General features: G+C 46.8%; 1 protein-coding gene across 7 annotated transcripts in view; it reads left to right on the top strand.

The window, feature by feature from the left end:
* ATP6V0A1 (ATPase H+ transporting V0 subunit a1) overlaps positions 1 to 21,232 on the top strand; it is a 290,761-nt gene that overhangs the window by 33,871 nt on the left and 235,658 nt on the right. The window contains exon 2 of one of the 7 annotated variants that reach the window (XM_078645381.1): positions 4,799 to 4,864. The exons of the other annotated variants lie outside the window; for them this stretch is intronic. The gene's annotated coding sequence lies outside the window, so the exon portion shown is untranslated. The remainder of the gene's footprint in view (positions 1 to 4,798; positions 4,865 to 21,232) is intronic. 7 annotated transcript variants of the gene reach the window in all.

The following is a 21,232-nucleotide window of genomic DNA, read 5'->3' as shown; positions in this document are numbered from 1 at the left end:
TTGCATTGAGTGCAATGTAACTATGTGGCATGTAATTATGTGGCACTGAGTGGTATTTGGAGTGTATGTTGCATTGAGTGCATTGTAATTATGTGGCACTGAGTGGTATTTGGAGTGTATGTTGCGTTGAGTGCAATGTAGTTATGAAGCATAATTATGTGGCACTGAGTGGTATTGTGTGGAGTGTGTTGCATTCAGTAGAGTATAATTATGTGGCGTGTAATTATGTGACACAGTGGTATTTGGAGTATGTGTTGCGTTGAGTGCAGTGTAATTATGTGGCGTGTAATTATGTGGAGTGTATGATGTATTCAGTAGAGTGTAATTGTGTGGCGTGCAATTATGTGGCACTGAGTGGTATTGTTTGGAGTGTATGTTGCATTGAGTGCAGTGTAATTATGTAGCATATAATTGTGGCACTGAGTGGTTGTGTGGAGTGTGTGTTGCATAGGGTCCAAACCATGAGGCGAGCCCTCACCCCTCCCCCCCCCCTAGACACTTGCTTGTTGTTTATCAACTTCATGTTACGCAATCACAATCCGGCCCTTGAGCCCAGGCTCCTTCCTGCCAGTGAGATAGATCAAAAGAGACTTCTTGACCGTGCACAGACAGGCAAAGGGAAAAGAACACAACCCTTCTGAGGTGCAGGTAGGTTACGTTTTAAATAAATACTATTATTGTGGCGACTCGTTACACATTTTTGCCAATACTAATATTGCATTGAGAATTCGAGGGTGCCTACCGCTGTTGCCCCCAAAAGAAATCACCGCCGCAGCCCTGCTCCGTGAAAACCGGAAGTCAGGCACTTTTGGCCGAGACGGGGGCGGGGCCTGCAATCCAGCAGGAAGTTCCGCCCGCCGCCGCCGAGGAAGCAGTGAAGCCGGCCGACTCCGACCAGCGCTGCAGAGGAGACACGGAACACGCCGAAAGAGCCCGGTGAGTGGGAGGGGAGGGGGGTGTACGAGTGTGTGTCTGTTCGAATGTGTCTGTGTGTGCGCGCGTGGGTCTGCGTGTGTGCGCGTGGGTCTGCGTGTGTGTATGCAGTGTGTGTATGCAGTGTGTGTGGCTGGGTATGTGCGCATGCGTGACTGTGGAGTGTGTTTGCGCAAGGGAATGAGACACGAGAGGGGCAAGGCGACGTGCGCGCCCACGAGGTGAAATCCGCGTCTGCGCTCGTGCCCCTCTCGTATCCACTTTCCCAAATACGGGCAACATTAGTTGTCTTCGCTGACGCCTTGCAATGCTTCGCATTGCAAGCTACGTCAGCTCGCCCTAAAAAGTACCACTGCATGCATGCATGCAAGCACAGACAGGATGAAGTACTTGGTCCAAGCTCTATAGTATGGACACACATGGAGCCTGAGGAGGAAGCCGGAGGCGAGGAGGAAGAGCTGTCCAATAAGAAGCAAGAAAACGAGAGCGACGTGTGAGCCAACCAATGGTAATTCAAGCTAAGTAATGGGATGGCTCTTAGCCCCTATTAAGATTTTTTTTTCGTTACAAGAGATTTTGCAAGCACAGCACAAGCGGTGTGCAGACGAAACCTTGAAAATGAGCAGACTATCCTGTACAGGTGGCACAGATATGCCCTAATGTCAGCTTAACTAAGTAGATCACTATATAAAACTGCTTTCTTGCTAACTTAAAAAAAATTGTTCTTAATAGTAATTTCACATGCTAATCAAGAAACCCTGGCATACCTCGCCTATTCTCTTACCTTCAGCCTCTACTCCTGTTTTCCTGCCACTCTTAATTCGCTTCTTACACTTTGAAGGAATGCACTCTTTTCTGAGGAGCTAAGCACCACATTCAGAACTACCCAGATTGCAGGAAATAGTGCAAAACGAAGTTTCTGACCGTTTTTGCGACAATTAGATTAACAAAAGTCCATCAAGTCAACTAGCTACAGCTGCATTTAACCAGCCATACCATAAAACGTAATTGAAATAGAAGATGCTTATTCATACTCCATTCAATAATACACATTATATCATCCTCGTAAGGATGAAAGTGAGTGGTTCCACAGGGATGAACGTGTGACTATGACATCAAACACATTCTGGAGTGGGCCCATTAGTCCACGGTGCCCCCGCCCTGCATAGATATTCATGACTAACATCATGATGCATCCTTAAGTTTAAGTACCCCTATTTATTTTCAGTAAAGTCAAGAACCTGAATCAAAGAAACCGTGCTCTGCACAGGTTACGGACTTCATAATTTTTGTGTATCCGGAAAAAGAATCTGCTAACAAAGATATGTAAAAACATCAAGTAAAAGCAAAAACTTTCTGCAAAAATTCTTATTGCAAAACATAAACCAGCAAAATTAAGAGCAAGGGCTTGTAAAAAATCCACAGTGTAATTCCATTATCCTAAACTATAATTGATACATTGCGTTTAAACTTAGGATAATGATATTGAACACTACCAAAAACAAGCACTGGCAAAGCTAATAGGTGTCCCCTTTGTGAGATCTATTGGCTTAGTTAATATTGTTTTTACATGCTGCACAGCAGTACGAGCTGCTGCGCAACATGGCTTTTAGCAAAAAAAAAAATCAAAAAGTGCTATGACGCAGCCAGTATTGATTGCGCCACCACAGCGCTATTTTACCTTTAAGTCATGTTGCATTGTAGCCCGGGCTGCTGTACAATATGTATTAAAACAGCGGGAGCTGGGGTAAACAGAACGGACAGCTGGAGGAGGGCGGGTGATGGGGTGAAGAGAACGGTACGGTCAACTCAAGTTATTATTTTTGCAATTGTAATCTGACCTTATGTGATGTAATCGGGTGCCCGTGTAAAGTGCTCCAATGGTTAGGAGTCATGCTCGTGCAATACAAAAACTGAAAAAAATAAAGGGATGGCTGTCTTGTAATCTCGTGATCAGAATGCAAAAAGTATTAAATGCTGCAGTTAGAGGGCCGGCTGGTTTCACAAAATGTGATCATGTGATGGAGGCCAGAAAGAAGGAGAGGAATGCGTGTACAGGCAACACATGCAGGCAGGGATACACAACAGTCACAGTGACACTGAATACATGAATACTTGGACTGGGAGCACACTGAAACTAGGTCAGAGAATACACTGGCGGAGGGAGAGAGGGGTGGAATAGGCTGATAAATGGGGACAGACACTGGAAAAGGGATCTAAAGAAATCGGCGCATGGAGAGACATATTAAGACCAGGAACACACGTCACTGACATATTGGGACCGGAACGGACGTTCTTCTCGATCACACTCGCACAGTTGTTGGAAGGATGAAAAGCGTCAAATATGCAGACCCCAAAAAACAACAAGGCGTTCTAAAGTTGCAGAAAAAAACACATTGTGCGTGTCCTGCCACCAACAGCCGTTTTAAATTGAACAAGCAAACTCACCGCCGCAGCCCGGCTTCAACAGGAAGCCAGGCAACCTTTGTTGGGACGGGGGCGGGGGCGGGGGCGGACACGCGGCCGGAGCTTTCCAGGAGGCAGGCTGCAGTGGCTGGCGCATGGCTTCGGTGCATAGAGAGGAGAGCTCTGAGTGCAGCCGGCGTCCGCCCGGGAAGCCAAGGAGCGGAGTGCCTGTGTCCCTGTGCCCGTTTACGTCGGAGTGAGCAGCCCGGAGCGGGACGAGTAGAAGTCCGGGTGAGTGGGGCTCCGTGCTTGCGTGTCTGTGTGTATGCAGGGGGTGCAGGGGGTGGGGGTGGGGGGCGGCAGCGTGTGTGTATAGCAGGGGCTGGGAGTTCATCTGCGCAGGCGCGGCTCAGACGCTCGCTCCCGAGGTGAAATCCGACCTAGTCAAAGCGCGCGTCTGGTAGCTGTCCACTCTCCTAAATACGGGCAGCATAAGTTGGCGAGCTGATGCATTCATGCTTTGCATGAATGCAACATCAGCTCGCCCTAAAAACAAATTTTGTCATTTACAATGCCAATAGCTCTAACTTTTCCAAAGGCGAAACCGTTGCATTGTAAATGCTTGTTCTGGTAGTCTAATCGCTGAGTTCTCGTGTTGTACTTCAAATCTGTAAAACTTTCTAATATGTCTTCCCAATTACAATCGTGTTTTGCAAGTAAGTATTTCCTTTTTTTAGCTGCTGTGTTACCATAACTCTGGCTTGCTAGTATCTGCTGTTATGCTGCAGTGTGGACGTTGTGCTGTCAAAGTTCCTGCTTGAGGCGCAAGCATGCTGCCTCGGAGATTAGCGCTGAGATCAGCTGACAGTCTGGTGCTCACACTGTGACCAAACCTTTCATGATGATCTGGGAAGGGAGAGCAACATTCCTACTGGTGCAGCGTGATCAGAGCTTTTGTTGAGAAGCTGCTTTGTAATGTAGGGATGCCCAGTGTTGATCCACGAGGAATAGAGCCATGCCAGGTTTTAGAGTTACCACATGGGATCAAATGAGTTTACAGTGACTCTAATATGGATGTGTTTACATAATAGGGTGATAATCCGGAAAACCTTTCATGGCTCCGATCTACCTAAACAAACTTTGAATACTGATTGTGGAGACCTTTTATTTGGGGCAGTGAAGCTTATGACAGGTCCAGAAATTGTTGTGTTGATAGGCATCTGGACTTTTTACCTTTCTCAACTGAATATGGGTCAGTTTTGTAATAAAGCTGACAAATGGAGGTCGAAATGGTTTGAGGATTCCATATGATGATTCTTAGCCCTGAGTGCTCATTGCAGTGGCTAGTTTTTCAGAGCCCTTCATAGTGAAAGGAGTTTGGTGATTTATTTTAGCTCTGAAAGGAATGCGTTCCAGTGGGACTTGGCACTAACCACAACATTTTATCTCTTCATTGTAGGACAGCAGAATTTGCACCATACCAGCAGTTTGATAGTGGGCGAGCTTAGAATTCAGTTTGCTTGAGGTAGGACATCACTTATTTTGTCCCATTTCATGATTAGATGTATACACAATGATGAGGAGGTTGAACTGACTTTTTTGTTTTACTAGCCGCCATTGTAGCCATAAGAAGACAGCAGTCATGTGTTTTAATTTCTAATTATCACTTTAAGTGTAGATCAAGGCTGTGTATCTTTTTCAGTTGTACTGTGTTTTTAAATTTCCGTGTTGAATTGTATTGTCTTTTCATAGGGGATGGCGATAGTCCACATTTGCTCAGAGTTGGAAGAATGATTGTGGCCTTGAAGTCTGGTTTTGAAAAGAATGTTATGAGGTAGGACAGGCCTAGAGTCTGTAAGCCTCCTTGGTTGGTGCTGTTTATTTGTTATTCCATTGAGAGAGAAGCATCAACTAGGACTCTGAGGCTTTAAGGGAACCATCCTCATTGGGTTTACAAGTAGTGGATCCGAATTTTTCCGCAGTAACAAGACATTTTCTTCTGCCTCTGTATAATCTCTTTTTCACACATCTCTTCTCTTTCAGTCTCTGTTTCTCTTCTATACGTGCCTCTGTTATGTATATCTACTGCATGTCTCTCGCTCTTCCACACTCTTTTTCCTCTCCAGCCTCTGTATTTTTAAATCCCCTTCCCTCTGTCATTTTCACATTTGTCTGTCATTCTTACTCTGCTTCTATCTTCATTCCCTGTTTTTGATTACACTGTCTGGCTCAGTTCACTTTCTTTCTTTTGCTTCTGTCGTTCTCTGATTGTTTCTCCACTTCTCGTCCTATCTGTGTTTCACTCTGTCTTAATGTAGCATGCACCAGCTCACTCTTGACTTCCTTCCCTTCTCTTTCTCTTCTCCTCTCCGAAGATTTCAAGGGGAGGAAAATACATTTTATATTTAAATATATAGGTCCAAATGAATACATTATTATCGAAATAATTAACGTAATGTCAGGCCCGCTTTCAGAGGGCCACAGGGCACACAGTGGTTAGTGGGCACAACCTTGGTGGTTGAAGCCTTTTACTCCTGATGTACCGGGACCCGGCCTACAATGGATCCTGCTCCACTAGGCCAATTACCCCTTTTGCATTTGACTTGCAGGGGGGGATGGAGGGGGGAGAGGTGAGGGCAGGGGGGGAGGAAGGAGGGCAGGGGGAAGGGGGGAGATGTCGATACAGCTCCGTGACCACGACTCATAACTCAAAACAGATGCAAACAGATGAACAATATATCAGTGTCCAGCCAAATACTGCTTTTATACAAAAGTAGTATTTCATTTTTAACTGTACACATGCAAGGAAGTGTGACAGTAAGAAGCAACAACACACTCCCCCCTTGAGGTCGGGGCTCTAGTAGTTATCAGGCAAATCCCTGTCCCACCATTCTTTGTATAAGATGTTTATGGTTATTCCCAATTCACTGTTGGCCGAATCATGGAATGCAAATGATTAGGCCATACTCAAGAGTTCTCCTAATGACTTTAGGAATTTAGTCAAAAGTATATATGGTGCCACAGCACCATTAGCGCTGAGTCCCCCGGGCTCAATTGGTCCAGTTTCCGTCGTACCCACTTTCACAGCAAGGATAAATTCAGTGATGCAGCGCGCACCTGCAGGTCCTGCTACGTTTGGAGAAGTTGGGCTGCAAGCGGCCCACGCAGCAGCCCCCGGCGGCGCAGGCTCTTTCTCCTGAGCAGCACCGCCGGCAGTCTCTCAGATGTCAGACCAGCTCCATGCTCACGAAGATGCATCAAGTTGACTTTGCTCAAGAAGGGGGAGCCTTTCTTCAACTCCCGACTGGAGCTAGCAAGAATGCGATATTGTCCACGGCGTCTCCGGCAGTCTGCCGTGGTGAGTCTGGGTTAGCTCCCTCACAGTACGGGTCTAAACTGCGTATCGTACCCTCAGTCTGTCCTTCGGGTAGTGGCTCATGTCCTTTAAGCAATATTGGTACCGGCAGCCCCTCCTGACTTAAGGGGTACTCCTTGAAGTGGTAACTTTACTGGTGGTCCCCTCTGGCATACAGGATCACTATCGCGTAGCGTTACGGGCGTAGCAAAACCAGCACCGTGCTCAACAGATGACTCCATCTATAGTGGGCCTCTCCTGGCATACAGGGGTCACTGAAAACAATGTTGCACACAGGTGACGACGGCCCGGTCGGTGCACAAACAAACCCTCACACCTCACACAGGGAGTCCTTACGTTAGGGCCCCCCACTAGATCTTGCTCCCTCCAGTGCTCTCCTCTTTCTCACAGGGTACGCTGGTCTTGGCAAGCAGTCAGGCGTTGGTGCTCCAGAGAAGGTGGACTTGGTTGCCATGGATGATGTCACCTCATCTAGCAGGAAGAATAATATAAACAACAGCAGTGTTAATTCTATGATTATCATGTAGTCCTTTCCACCAAGAATCGTAAGACAACTTTAATAAATCCTTCCGAAAAGATGTAATCTGTGTAGGAAAGTAGGATCTGCTTTTTATGGTTATCTCCACGTTTTGCTAAATGTAATACTGCTTTTGAATGGTTGGACTGAGATCCTGCTTATCAGGACCCCAGTTTATCTGCTTTCTCCCTAAACTGTTATGCTATGTACTTGGGTACACTCCAGATTGGATACTGGGCTACCCTTGTCAGTACATGGTACCCATGTACCCAGGGCAAACGTACCTCAGAGGCCTCCCATGGGCTGAAGCCTGTATTATGCCACCCATGAGAGGCCATGCAAAATGGAAACTACAGGTCTTCCATTGCAACCTGTGTAAGTTGGTGCATGCACCATGTACTTAAGATATAGGGTTACTATATCTAAGGGTCACTACACTTAAAACCTATAAGTCACCCCTGTAGCCGGCCTTAACAATCCTGAAGGCAGGGTGCTTGGTTCTAAGTGAGAGGGTGCCACTGTATGAGCAGGACACCCCTGCGGAGTCCATTCTCCCGGGTTGTTAGTGACGCAGCCATTTACGACATATAGAGTGGCATTATGCGACCACGTGATGACCAACTCTAAAACGGCTGAAACAAACCCTATTGTGTTCAGACATGTTGGAATCGTACCCCCACACCAGTAATGTGGGGGTAAGATTCCACCCCTCAGAAGCAGGCTTCGTTTGGTTCCTGGTGTTTCCAGAACCAGCCTTATAGTCCCGGGCAGCACAAAATGGTTGCTACCGACCAGAGACACATTTCTGCCCTCCTGCTGCTGAGCCAAGGTCGAGCAGGGGAAGGCAGAACAACTCCCAGACAGGATTTTGTGTATTAGGGCTGGGTGGGTGCGCTTTCCAGCGACCGAAAGTCTGCATGAGGGGCACATTTGGTGTCCGCATGCATAGTCCAGTACAAACCTGTCCTGGGAGCTGTTTACGCCTGCTCTGGTGCAAAACTGGACAAAGGACATGGGAGTAACCTCCCCACTGTCCAGACCCTCCCCTGGGAGGGTCCCCTGAATCTGTCCAACCCTCTCCCGTGGGTACAAAAGGGCTTACATGACTGTAGGACCCTAGATTCGACGTGGACAAGATTCTGAACCAGAAACCGCTGAGCTTCGACCATCTGGTCTTCGCTGGACTTCGTTTGGGCCCGACTTCGTCTCCCACTCAGTCTGAAGCTTCGTCTGTGCCCGTGCACCATACAGGATCCGTGTAGGATCCGTAGATCATCATGGACAAACGAAGATATCTCACTTGGAGTGTAGGAGTCACTCCCTTGCAATCCAGGCATTGCAACACTGCTCTCCGGTATGCAGTCCCTGAGCTCCTACGGACTCTGAAGGCTTTGGCAACACAAGAGATGGGTTTTGACATCCCTGGAGGTCCGAGCTACCCTCTCACCAAGTTTGAGGTCAGAATCCCCCGTGGGGGCTGCAATACCCGAATCCCTGTGCACCACGTACATTTTCAAGTGCATATGCTTGTTGGCATTTCCCGAACAAGTGCATTGGGCTCCGTCAAGCCCCAACCTCTGGCACCATTTCCTACCAAGAACTCCGGCCTCCTCGCACCGAATGCTCTTTGGGGCACTGTTTGGTGAAATCGCTCAAGGTCCTCTTGCGCCTCCATTTGAGGGTCAACTTTGCTTTTCTTGGGCTCCCCTGGTTGCTCCAGGCTTGCCGTGACTCCCCTGTGTTTTGTGAGTCTCCTGCACCTTGCTGGTCTGAAACGTACACATCCTTGACCTTCTGCGTGGGTTGCCGTTGTCAAGGCTTGTTGGTGCTCCAGCTGGACACTAACCCCTCAGTACTCTACATCCTTCGCGGGACAGCTCGTATCCGGCTCCTGGTCGTCCTCAACGTCTCCTGGTCCCCATAGCTGCAGAGTCAAGAACTCCATCAACTCCCCTGAAGCACCCGACGTCGGTGGACATTCGTCTAATGAGCCCCTGGTCACTACTGAGTGACCCAGACTCTGTCCCTTCTGCTTTCATGTACTCTTCAACAAGAATCCACCTTTCGATTCCAACGGACAAGCAACGGCTCTTCTTCGAAGTCCTCCATTGGGTTCAACATCGGTTTCCGACACTATTTCAGGCCTATGTACACGGCTTCCCTGGGATAGGTAACTTGGGTACCTCCTAACTTCCACGGGGTTTCAACCACGTCTTTTCCATAGAATTGTACGGAACACAAGGTTGTGTTACCACACTGCACCCGTCCTCCGTGGGATCCATACTTCCTCACCTTGGGTGGTTCGTTGGGGTCCCAGCGATCCTACATCCTCTAGACACTGCCTTGACTCGAGTCGTGGTTCTTATACCACTATTTTAGTATATGATTTGGTTCCCGCCTGAGGCCCACTATGCATTAGTGCCATTTACTATCATTTCTGTGCTTAAGTACTGTGTTTTTGTGTTTTGTAATTATCTACATGTAGGGGATACTGTGTCGTTCTAGATAGTGTTATATTAATAAATACATATTTTTATAACTAGAGTCAGTCAATCAGGGGAATTATAAGCTCACTACTCACTCGTGAGGGTCTCAAGGCGATTGGGGGGGGACGGGGGTCAGCAATTTCGTATCAGTCGAAGAGCCAGGTCTTCAGAGCCTTCCTGAAGGTGTTCAGGGAGGGGGCATGTCTGATGTCGGTGGGGAGCTCGTTCCATGTCTTGGCTGCGATGTAGGAGAAGGATCTTCCCCCTGTTCTGGCTCTGAGGATGCTCGGGTTTTCGGCGAGGAGTAAGTTGGTGTAGCTGAGGTTTCGTTTGGGTACATGGAGGGTGATTCTGTCGTTGAGGTATTGGGGTCCAGTGTTGTGTAGGCACTTGTAGGTGAGTGTAGGAGGGTAGGATCTGCTTACTATGGTTACCCCCACTTTTTGCTGGTGTTTCACTGATTTATCGACTTTAGTCTGGCTGGGGCCCTGCTAACCAGGACCCCAGCCTAGCTGCTTCCTCTCTAAACTGATTGCATGTACATTAGGTACACTCTAGATTGGTTACTAGTTTACCCTTGTGAGTCCCTAGTATATGGTACCTTAGGTACCATGGGCATAGGTACCCCAGAGGCCTACCAGGGGCTGAAGCATGTATTATGCCACCACAGGAAGCCTTCAAAAATGGCACCACAGGTCTGCTACTGTAGCCTGGGTATGGTGGTGTAAGTACCCCTTACTAAGATATAGTATACCTTTACCTACCTATATATACAGACACATAAACGTATAAGTCACTTCTATGGCAGGCCTTGACAATCCTGAAGGCAGAGTGCTTGGTTTTGTGTGAGAGGGTGCCCAGGAATGAGCTGAGCCCCTCTGCAGCTTTCAGAATCACTTCCTTATAGCTGTTCTGTGATACAGCCATACCATATACTCTTAAGTGCATTATAATCTCATGGTAAATGCTAACTTTGGAATTGCTGCATAAAAACAAGACGTGTTTGGTGTCAAACACTTTGGAATACTACCCCCCTGCCAGTCCTGGCGGCGGGGGTAGAATTCCACCCTTCTAGAGCAGGGCTCGACAAATCCACTCGCCCGCTCGCATTTGCGAGGGAGAATGGATGAGGACGAGCTATTTTTAGGTCCTACTCGCCCTTTCTGGCGAGTAGGAAATCAAACTAACTTTTGTCTTCTGTCTTACAGAGCAAAAGTGACAAGATAACACGATTTAAAGGCATTTTTATTGCTCACAAAGGAAATGAGCAATAAACATGCCTTTAAATCTTGTTATCTTGTCACTTTTGCTCCGTTTTCAGAGACGGAGGTCAAGTGGGTTGGAGTCAGGTCGAGGGGATTTTCCATGGTACTAGACCTGCAGGACTAGTACCATTTTTCGGATTTGTTGAGCCCTGTAGAGGGAGAAGACATGTACAGCTTTACTTTACCGGTAATAGTTTAAAAGAGCCCAGCATCACAAAATGGATGTTGCTGCCACAGACATGAGTCTGACCTCCTACTGCTGGACGAAACTCCAGTAGGGGAGGCCTGGACAATAGGTTTCCTGTCCAGGGAGGTGTAACCACCTCCCCAGACAGGCGTTGGTGTATTGGGGCAGGGTGGGTGCATTCAGTGAATGCTTTTCAGACAGTGCCTCGGGCACACAAGGTGTCCCTGTGCATATCCCAGTTCAAACCGGCTGCTGGGGCACTCAGCACCAGCTCTGGCGCGAAACTGGACAAAGGGGAAGGGGTGTAACCACCCCCTCTCAAGGTCCTCTCATAGGTGGGACCTCAGAGTTAGTCCATCCCCTAAACTTAGTATAAGTATAGGAACTCAATCCCTAGGACTTTAGATTACCCTGGACGAAACTCTGCAACATATATCCAGGAACTTCGACATTCTACTTCGGCTAGAAGACGGAAGGATCTCCCTTGGGGTCAAGGAGTGACTCCCCTGTTCAAACAGGCACCAAAGAAGCATCTTGCCGGTTTGCATTTTCGAGGCTCCCGCTGGATCCCGAAGAATCTGCGACACAGGACACGGACTTCCAAACATCTCCGAGGCCGACACGAGATCCCAGATGAGCTGAGACCTGTAGCCATCAGGAGAGACGTGGGACCGTGCACATTTGCTAGTGCATCTACTTCACGAGATTTCCAGAAGTTGTGCATTGGGCTACTTGTAGTCCAAGCCCTGAGCACCATTTGCACCGAAGATTGTGGGCCTACACTCCACGAGTGTTCTGTTGGCCTACTTCTAGCATTTCTGCTCGAGGGTCCTTCTGAATCCCTGATTCGTTGACTGGTGGGTCCCCACGAAGGCAACTCTTTTGTTTCTTGGGCTTTCCTGGTTGCTCCAGACGTGCCCTGACTCCCCTCCAAAGGGCGAGTCCCTCAGACCTTGCTGGTCTGCACTGAAGCCAATCTTTGCATTCTGCGTGGGTTGCTGTTGCCAAGGCTTGTTGGGTGCAATCCGGATACCAACGCTGCAGCACTCTATATCACACGTGGGACAGCTCGAATCCAGCTCCTGGTTGTCGTCGACACCTCCTGGTCCTCGTGGCTGAAGAGTCAAGCTTCACCTCCTGCACCTGAAATCACCCGACATCGGTGGGCATCTTCTTACTGCCTCCCTGGTCACTGGCAAGTGACCCAGACTCTGTCCCCTCTGCTTTCAGGTTCTTCAGATCTTCCATCCACCCTTGGATCCCTCCGGACACTTTTTCATCTGGTCGCCTGCTGCACTTCTTTGCAGCTCTCCATAGGAAACGACAACGAAACCCGACACGAAAAGACACCTATTTTATTTAATTTATTTATTTAAAGAGTTTTATATAGCGCTGGCTAGACCCGGAGGTATCAGAGCGCTTTACATGAGAATCAACAATGTAACAGAAAAATTCAACAATTACACAATAAATAGAGGGAGGATGCGGGAGGAGACGACAGGAGGGACGAAAGGAAGTGCAACAATGTGGTTTAACAGTATACCAGAAAAAGATCAACAATTACTTGTTACATCAAACAATCAGGAATATGGGCAGACCGATGTAAGCCGCTGGCTATGGTTTTTGACATTACTAAAAAAGATCAAAAATGTTACACAGCAGTATTCTTGGAAAGCAATTCTGAAATTAATACATTCATGTAGTGTATGGGAGAAAAACATTGGAGAATTACAGCTTTTAAGGCTGGCTCGTTTTTTGCGGGGCTTCTTTTGTGGCCATGCCATAAATTATGCACCCGGCTTCCCAGGGTGAGGTAACACGAGTACTTCGATGCTCTTGTGGGTCTTGACTCTCGAACTGTCCAGAACTGAAGAGGTTTGTTCCTAGTCCTCTCCTAAGTGTCCTTAATCTTTAAAAATCTAATCACAACTTTCTTTGTAGAAGTCATTGGTGATTTGCGGCTGTGTTTGGACACTGCACGCGTCCCCCGTGGGTCTCCTGCGTCCCTACCATGGGTGGTTCCTGGTTGCCCCAGTGGTTCTAGAGGCCCTATGCCTTGTCTCTAGGTTCACAGCTGTACTTATACCACTTTCTTAGTATATGGTTTGTGAGGCCCCTAGGGCAAAACGTATACTGTGCTAATTTACTGTGTGCTAAATAAGTTTACTTTGTGTACTTTGACCTCTAGCCTCATAAAGCGACTAGAGGGCTGTGTTTTGAATAAATACATATATTTTTTATATATACCTGGTGTGGTTCTCCTTTCATTTGGTCATTCATGAGATTATAGACTGGTAACACAAGCTGCTTTACATTCCTTCAAGACTTAGCCTGAAGGCTGCTCTCCAGAGCTACCACTAGGATAGCTTTCTATAAAGGTTGTCTTTAAACCTACCATCAATGAGGGTCGTTTGGACTGGTGCAAAGTGCCCACTAGAATAGTGGACAGCATATGCAGTGAGTATCTTGAAGGTGACTCTTTTCTCAACGGGGAGCCAGTGGAGCTTGCGTTGGTGTTGGCTGATGTGTTCATGGCGAGGGACCCCTAGGACGAGTCTGGTGGCATTGTTCTATATTGTCTGCAGCTTACTAAGTAGAGACTTGTTGATGCCGTCATAGAGGGCGTTTCCATAGTCTAGTCTGCTGGTGATGAGTGTGTGAGTAACTGTTTTCCTTGCCTCGGAAGGGGGGGAGGGGGGAGTCCATTTGTAGGTCTTGCGGAGGGTGTTGAAACAGCTGGAGGTGACGGCGTTGACCTGACTATTCACAGAGAGGAAGGACTCTAGTACAATGCCTAGGTGTTGTCCGTGGGGGGTCGGTGGGCGGGATGCCGAGGGCGGTGGGCCACCAGGAGTTGTTCCATGCCAAAGGGTTGGTTCCGAGGACGAGGACTTCCATCTTGTCCGAGTTGAGTTTTAGGCATCTGTTGCTCATCCAGGCTGCAATGTCCTGCATTCCTTCCTGGAAGTTGAGTCTGGTGGTGGTGGGGTCCTTGGTGAGGGAGAGGATAAGCTGGGTGACGTCATCGTTGCAGACTATGCTGAGGCCGTGCTGTCAGACGATGGCGGCGAGGGGAGCCATGTAGATGTTTTGAAGAGGGTTGGGCTGAGTGGTGAGCCCTGTGGAACCCCCAGTTGATTTCCGTGGGTTCAGAGAGGAAGGGTGGCAGTCTGATCCTTTGGCTCCTGTTGGTGAGGGTCGATCCGATCCAGTCGAGGGTGGTGCCTTGTATGCCGGTGTCGTGTAGTTTAGCTGTGAAAGTGCTGTGGTAGACAGTGTCGAAAGCTGCTGATAGGTCGAGTAGATTCAGGGCTGCGGTATGGCCTTGGTCTAGGAGGGTGCTGATGTCGTTGAGGCATGCAAGTAGGGCGGTCTCAGTGCTGTGGTTGCTTCGGAGTCCGGATTGGGATGGGTCGAGGATGGCTTTGTCTTCGATGAACCTTATCAGTTCTGCATTGACTGTCTTCTTGGCGACTTTAGCTGCAAAAGGGAGGAGCGAGATGGGCAGTTAGTTCTTGAGGTCAGTCTGGTCTGCAGAGGGCTTCTTGAGCAGGGGCCTGACTTCTTCTTCTCCTTTCCAGTCATCGGGGAAGGAGCCGGTCTCGAAGGTGGTGTTGACTGTGCATTGCAAGATGGGTGCGACTCTGTGGTATATGTTTGGTGCTAAAATCTGGCCGGCGGTGGAACAAATATTTCAAATCCCGAAGACCACTCTTCACCGGAGGGCTTGTTGGGGGCCTGTTCACTTATGTCCTTTTCTGGACTTTCTTGTATGGCATGGTGCATGTCTATTAAAGCGATAAATCCTCTGAGATGTTTTTAATGAAATTTGAGGACTATTACTCAATTCATTTAATCGACAGACCAAGGCTCCTTATTAATTTTTAATTGTTTGTCTGTGTGGCCCCGCAGTGGATGCCTTTCATGGTTGCAGCGGTCTGCTCTGTCGTGATAGCGTCCAGGCAGAGATGGTGGTCTGGCTGGCGTTGCCGACGGGCATGCTGACTGCAGGGTCAGGCGTGTCGTCGTTGACTGTGTGGTCCTTCTTTCATTTAACCAATACTGATACTGGTTGCATTCTGATAAAACAAGCTGCTTAACATTCCTTCAAGACTAAGCCTGAAGGTTGCTCTCCACAGCTACCCCTTGGATAGCTTTCTAAGGTTATCTGTGACCTCTTAAATCACCATATGGGTTGTTTAGGCTGGTGCAAGGTGCCCACTTCAATTAGTGGACATAATATACCAGGCCAACTTCTCACATTCTGGTTAAGGTCTTTTGCAATAAATCAATAATATCTTTGTTCTGGTATCTAATGTTTTGCATACACTAACTGTTTAAAGGTAACATTTCAGTTTTGGTAGAATTGAGTTCATAATCTGAAACAGAGAATGCGACCCAACCAGAGGGAATCTACAGGAGAGTGACATCTGGGAGAATGTTTCCCGATTGAACAGAACATTACTTACTCTCTTGGAAAATGCAGGGTACTTGCTGGTATGATAGTAGTGCTAAAACGGGTTTTATTGTTTCATCTCCACACCTCGTTTATTTTGTATTGTAAGATTCCCGAATGCCTTTTTCATTATTGAACAGAGCAAATTCATCAGAAGAAAAAAAGACCTGCAGTGGGGCTAATATATCGAAAAATACACACAAGGAAATAAGACTTCAGTATTCAAAACAAGTAAGAAATAGGCTGCAAAGAAAAAAGAGATGTTTCACTTAAAAAAGGTGTTCAGTAATTATCTGGATACGCCAGCTAAAAGGTGAATCCATCTACATAGTCCAATAGTTTAACTTCCAAAGAGGTATATATAAAACATTTAATATTAGTGTTTGCTCTTAATCTTTATATAAAGGGTTCAGGATATAAAATAAATAATAAAGGAGAAAGTACAGCGCCTTTGTCTATTGACATGGCCTAGAGTAAAGTAGGTAAAAAACTATCATTAGTAAGAAAACAAGCTTTAAGATTAATGTATAAAATTGTGATTAAATAAATCTTTCTCCAGAGCCAAACCATAAAAGAGTTCTAAACATTTAGGGCCAGATGGACGATGGCCTAAATAGCGCCTCACAAACTGCGAGTCTTTTGCGTCTCGCAATTTGCAAGGCGCTATTTAGGATATACAACAGTGTGTAACACACTGTTAGCGATTCCCAATGGGGTTGCAAATAGAGAGGCTCATACATATTAATGAGACTCTTGCAATTAGCGAACCTATTGGGAATGGCAGGACCTCCCAGGTATGGTGGCCTGCTTGGCTCAGCAGACCACCATGTGTGTGACTGCTTTTAAATAAAGCATGTTTTTTTTCCGAATGCAGCCCGTTTACCTTAAAGGAAAACAAGATGTTTGTTTTTTTTTTTTTTTATGAAACGTTTTTGTTCCAATTTTTTAAGGGTAGACAGTGGTCCCTGGACCACTGCCTGCCCATAAAAAATAGTTTCCCCTGCGTTTGCAAAGGGCAAGGACACCTTCCCTTTTGCGACCTCATTAACACCCTCTTGAAGAGGGCGGTAATTTGCAAGTGTTTTGCGCCCACAATTGCAGACACAAAACATCTATACATAGGGTTACGCACGCTATTAGGAAGGCAACGCCCCTTCCTAATAGCAAGTCGCAAAAAAATGTGAGTCGCAAAATAGGGTTTGTACATACCCCATGGCATTTTTGCATGCGCAAACAGGATCGCAAACCTGTTTGCTCATGCAAAAATGGTCGTATATCTGGCCCTACATCTCAATTCATACTTCACATGATTAGCTGTAACACATACATGCCAAAGCTCATCGTCCCAGGCGACCCACTGGTTGGAGGTGTGGACAGGTCAGAGACATGCAGGAGGGGAGGCATGTCTATGCCCTGGTATAGCGTCCATCTGGACCAGATTTTCCTGTGTTTCTGCTGGCAACCTCGGGCCTGGAAGACCGCGATCTCTGCGTCCATGCACTAGTCCAGAACCTTTATCCACACCCCCAATGATGGCGAGGAGGACCCCTTCCACTCTCGAGCTATGTCGTGTTTAGCGAGTGTGAGACCCAGGAACAATAGATGTTGCTTATAGCGGTTCCCTCCGATCCCCTCTGTGCTGTGGATCAAGAACAACTTTGGACCCCAAGGCAGACCCCAGGACAGAACCTGCCCCAGGCATGATGAAATGCCACTCCAGTACTGTTGCAGCGTACTACAGCTCCAAACGGTATGGAAGAATGTTCCCTCCGCCTCACCACATCTGAGACAGGTAGAGGACTTGATGACCCCATTTTCCAGAGACGGGACCGGTAAAGTACACTTGGTGAAGGGATTTAAATTGAATGAGACGAGAACTTTCGGAGACAGCGGCGCCACGGGGATAGCCACAGCCTCTGACCAATCATCATCTGTCAAATCCGGCATGTCTATCTCCCACGCTCCCCTAGTTTTGAGCAGTGTGGTTCTAGCGTGAGGGGTTAGCGTCTGATGGATCTGACGAATCTTGTGGGACCCGAGATCTCCCATTAGTAGGCGGCCCTCCAGAGGGTGGAATTCTGGAAGACTGTCCAGTGACCGTATCAAGGGGTTCAAGGCATGTCGCAGCTGGAGGTACTTGTAAAATTGTGACCTGAAAGGGACGGCAGAAAGGGACATCCTAATCCCTAAGGCGGTGGCTGAGCAGGGACCGCCCCAGGGACATCCTAACCCTTACAACTGTGCCTTACAGAACATTGTAGGAAATAGGAGTCCGACCGCTGCCCCGATGGGATCCTTGAACCTGTCAGAAGCTGTGGTCTTTCCACCGCAAGTCCCAATCTTACCGCCTGCATCATAATGTGGCGGTTGGGTCAGTTGGCCTGAATGCCGGTGGTACCGTCACCAACGGCCTGACGTGGCGATCCCACCGCCATCGTAATCAGGCTCGTAGTTCTGAAACATTTATCAAGGAAGAGTCAATATTAGGAATAGTACAGCATGAATACTCAAAGTGTAATTGTGAAGGATTACAATCATTAAATTTATCACATTAATATAAATTCTTACAATAGGTCAGGGCCGGACTGGGAACCAAAAGCAGCCCTGGCATTTTTCTCGGACCAGCCCCTGCCTGGCCCCTGGAAACTGGAAACATTTGCTTGCCGCTTTTGTTACTGGAGCCGGTATTACAGCACTGCTGCAAAACTGACCCCAGTAACAAAACCGGACCCCTCCTCTGCAAATCCGGCCCCCATCCTCCCGGGGAAATGACCAATGCACGAAGTGGCCAATAGCAAGAAAAAACGCACCCCATCTGTGCTTATTGCAAGTAGATTTTAAACATTTTGCTAAGCATATTATAATCATTATGAGATAAAGAAGGGTGAAAAGAACATTTTAAGAGATCCAGGATTTTCCAAGCATCAATCAATCAATCAATCACAGCATTTATATAGCGCACTACTCACCCAAAGGGTCTCAAGGCGCTAGGGAGGGGGGGTCCGCTACTGCTCGAACAGCCAGGTCTTGAGTTGCTTCCTGAAGGCGAGGTGGTCCTGGGTCAGGCGGAGGTGGGTCGGGAGGGAGTTCCATGTCTTGGCGGCGAGGTAGGAGAAGGACCGTCCTCCTGTGGTGGCTCTTCGGATGCGGGGGACGGCGGCGAGGGCGTGGCCGGTTGATTGAAGCTGGCGTTTGGGAGCGTAGAAGTTGAGGCAGCTGTTGAGGTATCCCGGGCCTTGGTTGTGTAGGGCTTTGTGTGCGTGGGTGAGGAGTCGGAAGGTGATTCTCTTGTTGACCGGGAGCCAGTGCAGGTCTCTCAGGTGTCCGGAGATGTGGCTGCGACGGGGGATGTCCAGGATGAGACGTGCTGAGGCGTTCTGGATCCGCTGAAGTCTCTTCTGGAGCTTGGCGGTGGTTCCGGCGTAGAGGGAGTTGCCGTAGTCCAGACGGCTGGTGACGAGGGCCTGGGTGACCGTCTTCCTGGTCTCGGTGGGGATCCACCGGAAGATCTTGCGTAGCATGCGCAGGATGTTGAAGCACGACGAGGAGACGGCGTTGACTTGTCTGGTCATGGAGAGGGAGGAGTCCAGCATGAAGCCCAGGTTGCGTGCGTGGTCTGTTGGTTGGGGTGCATCTGTTCGGGCTGTGGTTGTTATAGTAGATTTAAAGGCATTATGGGATTTAACTGGGACAAATATATGCGTAGACTTTCTGTCAATGAATGGGTCAAATATATTGTTAAAATTGCCACCATAAATTATGCTATTGCTCAATATCATAGATAGTTTGATTTTAATACTCGACTAGAACTGGTTTAAAATATCAGGAGCAGAGACATTAAAAAGCGAGAAAGGGTTTTTGTCCATTTTAAAATCAATTAAAATCCATCTACCCTCTACATGACACTCCTAGGATACAACTTCTAATATGATGCTCCTGTGTCATAAATCAGCAACTCCACCCTTGCATCATACAGCAGGAGAGTAAACACATTACTGGACCATTGCTTTTTAGAGTCCACGACTCCGCTTCATTACAAACTTGTAAAAATGTTAATATTAGAATTTAACTTACTAAGCTAAGATAATACCTTATACCTCTTAATGGGATTACCTAGACAATGCACATTCCACAAGACGGTGTTTACCCATGGACAGCAAAAGTAATCAGCACTGGGACATCAGGTATTAAAGTCTGTAAAAATAATATGGAACAAGAATTGAGTAGCAGTAACATTATTCCAGAATAGAAGAATACCTTGTTAAATGAAATGCACAAGTCTACAAAAGGTCAATCAAATATGTAAAAAGAAACTAAATAAGAGATGGAAAATAGGAGAGAGAGAAAGAGTAAGACACATAGAGACAGAAAAAATGCAGTGCTAAGGAAAGAATCCTGTCCTTAGAAAAACTGTAAGAGTGGACAAATGCAACAAGTGTACAATAATCTTGGCGTTGGGACAAAAAAGCCTACTGAGAATAATACAAAAGGCTAATGCAATATTATCACTTAAATACAAATAAGAGTTAACACATATTGCAATTAAGTATCTTTCATAGCTGAGACTTCCGTAGCAGTTGAACAGTTTTTTTTAATAAATGTTCCAAGCTCCACTCTGAGGTTAGAGGATTTGGTAATACCATTATAGATAATCTTGAAAAAGCAAGTATGATCAATTCCAAAAGGCATTATGGTATGTCTCATAGAGAGAAATTCTTTATGGCATTAGTTGCATTAGAGATGTCCTAGGAGATGAAAATATATTGACCAGGCCAACTGAGTTTTTTCTTTGCTTTGGCTGCCTTAGCTTCTTGAAGTGGATGCAAAAGTTCTATAAAAGAGCATAATGATATCTCTGGGTATCTTTAGACGATGAGGACTCCATCTGGACTCTTTGGATATTTAAGATAGTAGATGTGGGCTATCCAGTTAAATCGAGAAGAAATGTCTTCAAAAATGCAAACCTTCATCACCATTAGGTGCCCATATAATCTTAACTGTTACATCTAGTGAAGTTTTCAAGGTCTTTCATGTGATGCTACAAATCTTGAATGTCTATTTCTAGCCAAAATGTTTTGCAGAAACTTCCTTAACATCACTAATGCGTTGCTCCAAGTCTTTAAATCTGTTTTCCTTTGATACCTATCTGTCCTCAATGGATTAACATTTTCTCATTGTTAGCTCTCGTAAGCGGTGGCTATAAAGCTTTTATTTCATCGAAAATTCTGTCAAGCAGTGGATTATCAGATGCAGAAAAGAGGGTGGGTGATCATTTGTTTTGCCCATTTAGATTTGGCTATAGAAGTAGCAGGTTGACCTTTGATGTTTTAGCTGTCATTGGAAGACAATTTGACATTTTGACTTTTAGACTTCCAAGATCTATTGAGTGTTTTGGATCCTCCTTCCGATACATCTAGAGCTAACTGATGCCAACAGGACTTATAACTTCCAAATGGCCTGATATTGCACTTCATTTAATATGAAGCAATATGAAAAGATTAGATCTGCATAAATGAGAGGCACAGCAGTCTTGTTATAAAGAGTAATATAGCAAAGGTCACAGTGGCACATAGTAGTAATCCATTTAAATCCAAATCCAACAAAAA

The sequence above is a fragment of the Lissotriton helveticus genome, chromosome 5_1, assembly GCF_964261635.1.
Source record: "Lissotriton helveticus chromosome 5_1, aLisHel1.1, whole genome shotgun sequence".
Classification (NCBI taxonomy): Eukaryota; Metazoa; Chordata; class Amphibia; order Caudata; family Salamandridae; genus Lissotriton; species Lissotriton helveticus.
This window is presented reverse-complemented; position numbering and strand designations above follow the sequence as displayed.